General features: G+C 43.6%; 1 pseudogene; it reads right to left on the bottom strand.

Annotated features, from left to right (window-relative positions):
* Positions 1–306: 306 nt before the first annotated feature.
* On the bottom strand, positions 307–1,032 carry LOC123456752 (annotated as a pseudogene).
* Between the last annotated feature and the right edge of the window lie 8,883 nt (positions 1,033–9,915).

Consider the following 9,915-nt stretch of genomic DNA (forward strand, 5'->3'; position numbering starts at 1 on the left):
AATGTAAAATAAGCTTGTGCATCATCAACACTAACATACTTACGGGTTTCCTTACACAGATGGCTCTTGTGTTCCACCCTCGCTGACCCAGGCAGGGTGGTTCGTGGGTGAAGGTAAAGAAAGGAGCAGCAGCAGCTCACGGGTTTCTGGGAGGAACCTTCTGCAGGTGTTGGGTGTTTTGTGCCATGTCTTTGATCAGTTCTGAAGTTCAATTAAAAACATTCTCTTGGAGATACATTTTGTGGAAATCTAAAAACTTACTGTCCAGTTGTTAACTGTACTAAAAATACACAAAGAAGCCATTCTCTACATTTCTGCATCATTGTCGTCCTCATCGTCTTTGGCTCTGAAATGCATTTTTCTGAATTCTCATCTGCTCATTGAAGGGCAAGATGAAGAGGCTGGTGGAAGGTCCTGCATGAGCTCCACATTCCCAAAGAAGCGGCTCACTGGCATGGGCTGATTGCTGTCATCATCCTGAAAGACGCTGTTGTCCACAAGAAGCTGTGGTGCCCGCACTGCCTCTGTCTGGAGCACAGGCTCAGCCTGCCTGCTGGAATGCTGTTTGGCTCCAGGGCTGGTGCACCAGAGCTGGGTTCTGCTGCAGACGGGCCATCTTCAGTCTCTGCTGAGGGAGCCTCACTCTCACTCACAGCTTGGCAGCGGCCAGGAAGAACACCTGCACTCTCCTGCTGGGCAGGGATCACAGTCTCACCATCTGTGAGCTGGGCGCCCCCTTCTGCAAGTTCATTTTCACAAGGGCCTGTGGGAACCACTTTTGGCACAGCAGCAATGTCACCTTTGGGAAAAGTCTCTGTAATTCTGCCTTCAAAAGGTGACCTTTGTCATACTTGAACTTCTTGGAAATTCGTCTGTCTGGGGCCTTGTTTGATGAAGTCTTCAGACATGCTGTCTTGGCAGATGAGGAGCCAGCGACGTCCTGGGTAGAGGCCAAATTGGCTGCAGAGCAACTTCGGGCCTACAGGTGCCTGTGGAGGATTGCGCTCCACCTGTGAGCTTCCTGTTCCTCATGAGTGTGAGCGGCGCCACCGCCCAATGCCGCTGCCAGACGCTCCACCCTAGAGTCTTAATGATAATATGTTTTGGGGAATTTCTCCTTTGGTCCAGTCTGTTTGGAGTTCTCTTAGCTTCTTGTAACTTGATGGGACTTTCTTTTGAGAGAGTGGGAAAGTTTTCTACAATAATTTTGTTGAATAAATTCTCCATGCCTTTGGTCTGAATTTCTTTCTCTTCTGGTATTCCCATGATCTGAACGTTGGGACGTTTAAGAGTATCCCACAGTTTCCTCATGTTTTGTTCACAAAAATTTTTCAACTTATTGAAACTTTGCCTCACAAACTTTGTTCTATTTTGTCTTCCAGTTCAGAGTTTCTATCCTCCACATGGCTGACTCTAGTCTTGAGAGCTTCTATAGGGTTTGTGACTTGTTCAATTTGGTTTGTATTTTCTACTGCTTTTTTATGTATAGTTTACATCCCTCTGTCAAGTTCGCTTGTCACATCATTTTCTGATTTTCTTACTGTTTCTTGGAATTCATCCTTGCATTTATTTATGGCTTCATTGAGCTTAGCCAGCTGGTTATTAAGGCCCTCTTTTTTTTTTTTCCTTCTCCATCAGATCATTTAACTGTCTTTGGAACCCTTCCTGGTTCTTTTCTATTAGGTATAATCTACTGAGGACAGCATTCATACAATTATTGGTACTCTGTTGGTGTTATGCAAGCTCTGCTATTTTCTTGGCCTGGGTTGCATAGCTTTTCTCTTTATTTTGGGGTTCTGATTCTATTGTCTCTCCTATATTTTGAGACATCCATTTTAGGACTGGGCAATCTTATTGGATTTATTTGCATTTTATTTTTTAGGTTATTTCTTTTGCTCTGTCATCTGCCCATCACAGTGTACAAATTTTATTTAATTTAGGAGGAAGCTATACTCAACCATTAAAGTATCGTCAGTGATTATTCCCTTTTATGTTTGCTTCTACTAGGCTTCTGATGGCAACGGAGCCTTTCTGTTCAGAGGGAAGGAGCCCATAAGGCTCTGGTTGGGGCCCTGGGACCTGATGAAGGATCTTGTTGTTTGGTGATTCAGGGTATGGAACTGCATGGTCAGGTGGCCAAAGGGGACAGGGGATGGGGGGGATGGGACAAAGCTGACTGGTGTTGCTTGCTGCTGGGCTGAATAATGGGGGAGGATGGGAATGCACGGTGGTTCCTTAATGCTGAGGCGTGAGGGGATGGTATAGTGGGTCTGTTATGCTCGTGGAGGGGGGGCATGGAGGTCCCCTGTGGTGGGAAAGCTTAGGGAGAGGGGAATACTACACTTCTGGCCTGGGTCCGAGTAAGGGGGTTTGTGGGTCTGCTGTAAGTGAGATAGCATTGACATGGAGGTCCCCTGGGGAAATGCTAGCCTGCTGGCCTGAGTCTGCACACAGTGGTGGGGGCGTCAGTGAGTGGGACAGTGTTCAGGATGGAGGTCCCCTGAGGGAACACTAGCTTGCTGGCCTTGGGTCTTGCACCTGGGTGGGGATCAGCAGCAAGTGGGACAGTGTTCATGCATGGAGGTCCCCTGGGGAAATGCTAGCCTATTGGCCTGTGTCTGTACACAGGGGTGGCAGGCAGGGGGTAGTGGGATAGCATTCGTGTGTGGAGGTCCCCTGGGGTAATGCTAGCCTGCTAGCCTGGGTCCAAGATGCTGATATACCTATTAAGCATGTTGAGAACCAGACAATAGGGAGGGTGGGGCAGGAGGGGAGAGTAAAGGGGGGGGGGGGAACTGGACCCAAATGGCAATACTACCATAAAATTCTATATCCTAAAAGACAGACTAAATGGCTGAATGTTCATCAGGTTTTTAGAGGGAACACCTGAATCATAGGGCCCTGGAGAGGGTACGATGAAGACTAACCTTAATCTTCTGTTTCTTTCTCTCTCTCATTCTCTCTCTCTCTCTCTCTCTCTCTCTCTCTCTCTCTCTCTCTTTCTCTCTCTCCATATTATCTCTCTTCTCTCTTTCTCTTTCATATTAATTATGTCTTTCCTCCTTCTTTTCCCTTGGCACTGGTCTGTAACACCCAGTATTAGCATGTGGTTAACATCCACAATGAGCTGTTGATCAGAGAGACCTACAAGTTTTCCCAAAAGAGGGCAGATTTCTGTCATAGCACTTGATGACCCACCAAAGGCTAATGGTAAGACCCTACTGCCGAAGACATCAAATGATGTTGGTATGGAACATGCAGTGACCTGGCTGGAATTTAGAAGAGAGTCAGTCCCCAGCCAATTAGCTCATCTAGTGCCAGAAGGTGCTACATGAGTGACTGGGGGAAAATGACCATCATCTGTCCAAGTAGCTCATGGTCTAAGCTACTCAGCAGCAAACAACCTGACGTGATGCTCACAAAAGTGAAATAGTGGCACACAGCCATGTTGGGAAACCAATTGCTCTTCATTTGGCTAATGGATCCACTCAGTGGAATGGAACCCATAGTTGGATCTGGAAAACAAGTCAAAACTCTTATCCAAATATGAGTCCAGTATCCATTATCAAGCTCCCACCAATTGTGGGCTACAAGTGGGCCTACACCTATTAAATTCTCTCTAAAATAATGATGGTTATCCCATTTATCTGGTGCTGACTTCACTCTCCACTGGAGACTTTGCTTCTCTCTTACCCATAACTAATGTGTAGCCCCAAAATGCACAACCCATATTCTCCAACCAGGAGGGTCCGTTCAGAGGGTGGAGCACAGGGAGAAGGCTAATGATGGTATCTACATGACTGTATACACACTGTGTACATAACTAATAAAAAATGCTGATGAAAAAATAGTGTTTGTCAACACTTAGCAGAGTGGAGCAGAAACATCACAAGTTCTAGATGAACTGGGCTACATAGTGAGATTCAGTCTCCAAAAAGAAATATAGATACAGATTGTCTCTCTAAACAGTATTTTCCAAGAACTATTTATATAGAATTTACACTTATTAGGTATTACAAGGAAACTAGAGATGATTGAAAGTGCCAATAAGGATGTGCATAAGTACTATTCCAATATCACACCATGTTATGAGGGACTTGAGCCTTCATGGAGTTTGTTATCCATAGGGAGTCATGGGACCAACATTAGCAGATACTGAAGGACAACAGCATAGGGTTTGGTCCCATAAGAGGCTTCAAGTATCCAGTGGGGGTTGGATTGTATTCCCTATAGAAAAAGGGGGGGGCTATTGTGATATTCATTCTCAATTGCAAATTTGATTGGAATATGGAAAACTGAAGGGACAAAAATGAGGCAAACCTTTGGGCCTGTCTGTGTAGGTGCTTCCAAAGAAGTTTAAACTGAATAAAATCCATCCTGAATGTGGGTGGTACCATCCCATAAGAGAGCATCCTGTATTGAATACAAAGGGAATATAAAAGCCAGCTGAGCTGAGCACCAGCATTTCCCTCCTTTCTGCATCCTGATCCATCTAGATGTGTGCAAATTTCCATAATTTTGTCTATCACATCTATTCCTCCCTTACCCCACCAACTCTTGAAGCCATGTTAGGCTTAGTCTGTATGACCTGAACCACAAGACAAAGTAAACCTTTCCTCCCTTTAGTTGTTTCTTGTTAGGTATTTGGTCACAGCAACAAGAGAAGTAAAATTTTTGAAATGAAATCAGATAATTAAGTTTCTATCCAGATTTCATCATGTCATCATGTGGGATATGTAGGCATCTGTATACTACCCAGAGAAAGACAAAAATAGCAATCAGTATAGCTAGTAACTTGAAGTGTTACTATTAAAGGGTGACAAAAGGAGAAATTATGAGGGAAAAATAAACATAAAATTGAACTTTTTGCCACCTTTCACTTTTCTTAGAGAATGTTATTGAGAAAAATTTGCCCATGTATTAGACATAAATATCTTGTTTTCCCTCCAACAAATGTAGAAGAATGGCAAATGGCCTCTGTGAACAAAAAAAGAAGTTGAAGTAAAACAGTCCTTAAAGACTACCTAAAGCTGTCTCTTCAGGAAAACTTGTTCACACCCCAACAAGTCCCTGAATCAACTCCAAAGTTAAATTTTAAAAAAAGTTCTTAAAAACTAGAAAGCAGCTCAAGTAAGATTATAAGAATTATGAGAATCACAACCTTTAAAAAGTGGAAATACCCACTCTATGGCTTAGGGAACATTGCAGAAGGGGCAGTGTCAACAGAATGTAAGAGCCAGAGGCTGATGGGGAATGGGGTGGAACACTTCTGGGCACGACATGGCCATTGAATTCACTACCCCTCAATACTTGTGGTTACCTTGTGCAGGTTTCTGCACAAGACTGGGCAAGTAAATATTCCGTTATGGATAGGAGAGAGGATCATGGGGCACCCCCGTTTTAAGTTGCTTATCTCAGGCATTTTGTCACAGCAATAGAAAGCTTATTAACACATGTGTCTAGTCAGACTGGTTCAGGGCAGGAAAAATCCCCCAGGACATAATTTCCCAGGGAATGCTGCCTATAAAAGGCATCATGAGAGTTCCTTAAAAGAGCTTGGGGAGTGAGTTCTTCAGTGGACACACATTGGGACCTCTGAGAAGGGATTTTCACTCTACATGTTGTGCACATGAACAACTTAATAGAACCGTAGGCATTGAGCAGAACTTCAGAACTTCCTGTTTTGGGTGATTTTGGAGGGTGGGGGTTGATTTGTTGTTTTTTTTTGAGATGTCTTGGGTACATGCTGATCTCAAACAATGTACATCTGAAATCCTAACTACTGAGAAGGCTGAGCGAGGAAGATGGCAAGTTTTACACCACCCTGGGCTAAGAGTACATATGATGATTAATTTTGATTGGTAACTTGATTGGATACAGAAACATCCAGGATATTAGTGAAATACAACTCTGGGTGGGTGGGTGAGGGTATTCTTGGTAGCCTGGAGACTCTGTTATAAGTACTGCAATAATTCTTGATATAATTATAATATGGTACTAATGGGAGATAAAATGAGGAGGCGGGGCCTTTGGAGGAAGTAGGTTCTGGAGGCATGTCCTTTGGGTTATAGCTTGCACTGTGCTCTCCTTTTTGTGTGAATCAGGTCCATCAGAAGGAATGAGAAAGGATCTCTCACCACAGATTTCTGTTCCAGTGTATGGGGCCGAACCATCAGAAACAAAGAGAATAAATCTTTTCTCCCTTAATAGCTTCTTCAATTATTTGGTTATAATGCTAAAATAGGAAACAACTTAATGAGATTCAATGGTAAATTGCTTGCCTAGTATGTAGAAATCCCTGCATCCAATCCCTGGAACCACACCAAAAATATTAGTAGCCAAAATTAAGACAAGAAAGCTAAGAGAAGACATTTGAATTATCATCAGAAGAACATATCCATCGACACAGTGCCACAAACTCTGTGATTTAATAGGGTTACATGTGTGTTCAAACAAATCCAGAGTCCCCTGAATCTCAGAATTTGTATCTGTCACCTGGGAGGAGGCAGAACATGGGATGCCAGGGAGTAGTGGCATGATAAATGCGGTGTGGTGGTTTGACTCAGGTGTCCCCCATAATCTTAGATGTCCTGAATGCTAGGTTCCCAGCTGATGGAGATTTGGGACTTAACACCTTTTGGAGGCAGTGTGTTTATGGGGGCGGGCTTATGGGTGTTATAGCCAGTTTCGCCATACCAGTGTCTGGCACACTCTCCTATTGCTGTTTTCCATCTGATGTTGGCAAGGGGGTGATGTCTGCCCTCTGCTCATGTCATCATTTTCCCTGACTCTATTACTGCTGGTCCTCGCTGCCAATAGGCCCCTCTCCAAGGGTTTCTCATATGGGAAAAGGAACTCCCATTCTATGCCCTGAGATTTGGAAAAGAACCAGAGGCAAATTCAATTCTTCCTCCCTCACTGTGAACGTTTGTACTCCTTAATGCTCTGAAAGTCACATTGAGTTCCAAATCTAGTTTTTCCTCTGTATTCCAGCTCTATGTCCTCTGTAACGATGCCTCATATCTGTCTGGGTCACCAGCTCTTATCTACAGAAGGATAAAAATGATAGTATCCACTTTCAAGGGGGGTAGATGAATCATGGGTACAAAACCAACACAGCACCAAAAATGACTCCATCTAGGGAGTTAATGTTTTATTTTGCTTTGTTCTTTTGGTATGGGGATTGGAAACAGGTCCTCAAACATGACAAGCAGGCACTATACCAGTGATCTACACTTCAGCTTAACATTGTTAGCTTTTAATGTATCACAATACAATCAGCCTTTTCTAAACACATCTCTTATCTTCCCCACAGTTGGCACTTTCATCTCTGTAATCTGCAGTGGCACATTTGGATTGCTCCATCTCAGGTCTTCATCCCCATCCCTGCCCCCAAACCTTGGTTATGAGGTGTCAGATAAGCCTTTCTCATCCTTGTGCCTAGTGGAATTTCCAACTGTTATTTCCCTGCATCAATACTAAGTGGGTCCTTCCATTATTGTCCACTACGTGGCCTGCAGTGTACACTCCTTCTTGCTTCTATTACATTACCCAGTTGATGGTTCTACCTGTCTCATCACATACACTTACAAAGTGATTGACTCTGTTCCCTGAACCTGAAGATTATTCAAGATCAAATGTAGCTTCCCAACATGGGACTGAGGTGTGCAATGTCTATCAACATACACACTGGAAACAAATTCTCCATTAGAGTGTCACCTCTACCTGGTCAGTACTTTTTTTTTGTCTATCCTCCACACGCAATCATTCAGTACCTAGGTAGCTGCTGAATATTGAGCCTTTAAGGCAGCAATTTTGTTTCTAACAATCTGGCATATGCACAAATCTGTATGAAAGAATAAGAGGGGGTGATAGCTGAGAAAGGTTTGCAACATTTACAATGTCTGGGACTGAGGCAGGGTAAATGTAGGATGAAAGTTGCCCTATAGAGCATGAGATCACCAGGAAACAATCAAAAGGACTTGACAAGACACTTTCTAATGGAACAAGGCAGGTGACAGATGTTCATAGTGATACCCTGTGTATTTGTTAAGTGCAGAGGAGAATGTCTGAAATCGGACAACTAAGACTTTTCTCAGTAGTCACCCCAGGATAAGGTATGGCTTGTGTGGTTTAATGTAGAGATTGACTGGCAATACTTGTTTCCCAAGGTGGAAGCAAAGAGCACAGAAATTACTCTCCATTAGATATATGTTGTGTATCACAAAACATTGATACCTAAAAGAGTACCTGTGAAACAGTAAGGACAATAGTAACATTGCTAAGCACATAGAATAGCGCTTAGGACAGTCTCAGCCGAGTAAGAAAAGTTGTAAAAGAAGGCTTCAAACACTCTAAGAACAATGTTTATAGAGTTCTTTTAAAATATTTTATTTATTTATGAAAGAGAAAGAGAATGGGCATGCCAGGGCCTCTAGCCACTGCATACGAACTCCAGACACAGGTGTCCCCTTGTACATCTGGCTTACTATGGGTCCTGAGGAATCAAATCTGGGTCCTTAGGCTTCACAGGCAAATGTTGTAGCCTCTAAGCCATTTCCCAAGCCCCCTGTTTATAGAGTTTTTCACAGAGAAAAACCAATGCAAATAGACTGACATATGCTGTAAAAATATTTGCCACTCAAGAGCAATGCTTATGGAGAGCTTAATACACGGTAACAACAATGCCTGCAGATTGACATACTTTAAGACAAGATGACAGAGTGTTTGGTAAAGAATGATGGCAACAAGCTGGGCATGGTGGCGCACGCCTTTAATCCCAGCACTTGGGAGGCAGAGGTAGGAGGATTGCTCTGAGTTCAAGGCCACCCTGAGGCTCTGTAGTGAATTCCAGGCCAGCCTGGGCTAGAGCGAAACCCTACCTCAAAACACCGAAAAAAAAAAAAAAAAAGAATGATGGTAACAGGCTAGAGAGAAGGCTTAGCAATTAAAGCCACTTGCCTGCACAGCCTAAGGACCCATGTTTGACTTTCCAGATCACACATAAGCCAGATGCACAAAGGTGAGGCAAGCATAAGGTCGCACAGGCCCATTGGGTGGTGCGAGAGCCTGGAATGCACTTTCCTCCCTCCCCCCCCTAAAATAAACACAGAAAAAAAATGAATGATGGTAACAAAGTGTTTCACACATAGAATGAACAAGGTTTCATAGTGTACTTGGCACATACTGAGGACACTGGATCTTATTGTTAATTTTTCTTTTCATGTTCTATTATATGTGAGACTTAATATTTCAGAGTTGTGCTCATGATCATGAATGTCCACCACGTTCTTCTTCTTCTCATGATGAATATATTTCACCTGTCGGGGCAAAGACAATCAGAGAAGGAAAAGAAGAACCGGTGAGTTCCTTACTTGTTCACTCAGGTGCCAACTCTTTCAACTGCCCTGCAAAGGCTGAACAGGCCCCTCTGCCCAACCTCAGAACCTCTGCTCTTCCAGGCACACCCTCTTCTCAAGCCACAGCGACCATGTCACCTGGCTTTCGAACTCACGGGCTATACGAAGGTGAGGCCTTGGCATTCAGAGCTCACCTAAGGTTTTGGGAGCCCAGAGCATCTTGGGTGGGGAAAGTTCCCAATATTCAGAGCAGGTAATAGAGAAAGCATGTGACATTTCATTCACGCCAAAGGTTTAGGAAATGTCCATGACTTGGAGAAAGAAAGAGCAGGATATGTGGGAGATGTGTCAAAGGGTCACTTACAGATTTAGTCATTGCCAGAAGAGTCCTTGATCTCATCAGGCTTGCATTTTTGTAATCTGTGCCTCCTTCGGGTTCCTAATATGGGGAAGCATTGCTAAATGAGGGGTGGGGGAAAAAGAGGTGTGTTCAGTCCTGTTTAGTATGAAAAATCCAAGGGCTCCTTCCATGCACATACCCTTGGACTTCTCAGAG

This window comes from Jaculus jaculus, chromosome X (genome assembly GCF_020740685.1).
Source record: "Jaculus jaculus isolate mJacJac1 chromosome X, mJacJac1.mat.Y.cur, whole genome shotgun sequence".
Classification (NCBI taxonomy): Eukaryota; Metazoa; Chordata; class Mammalia; order Rodentia; family Dipodidae; genus Jaculus; species Jaculus jaculus.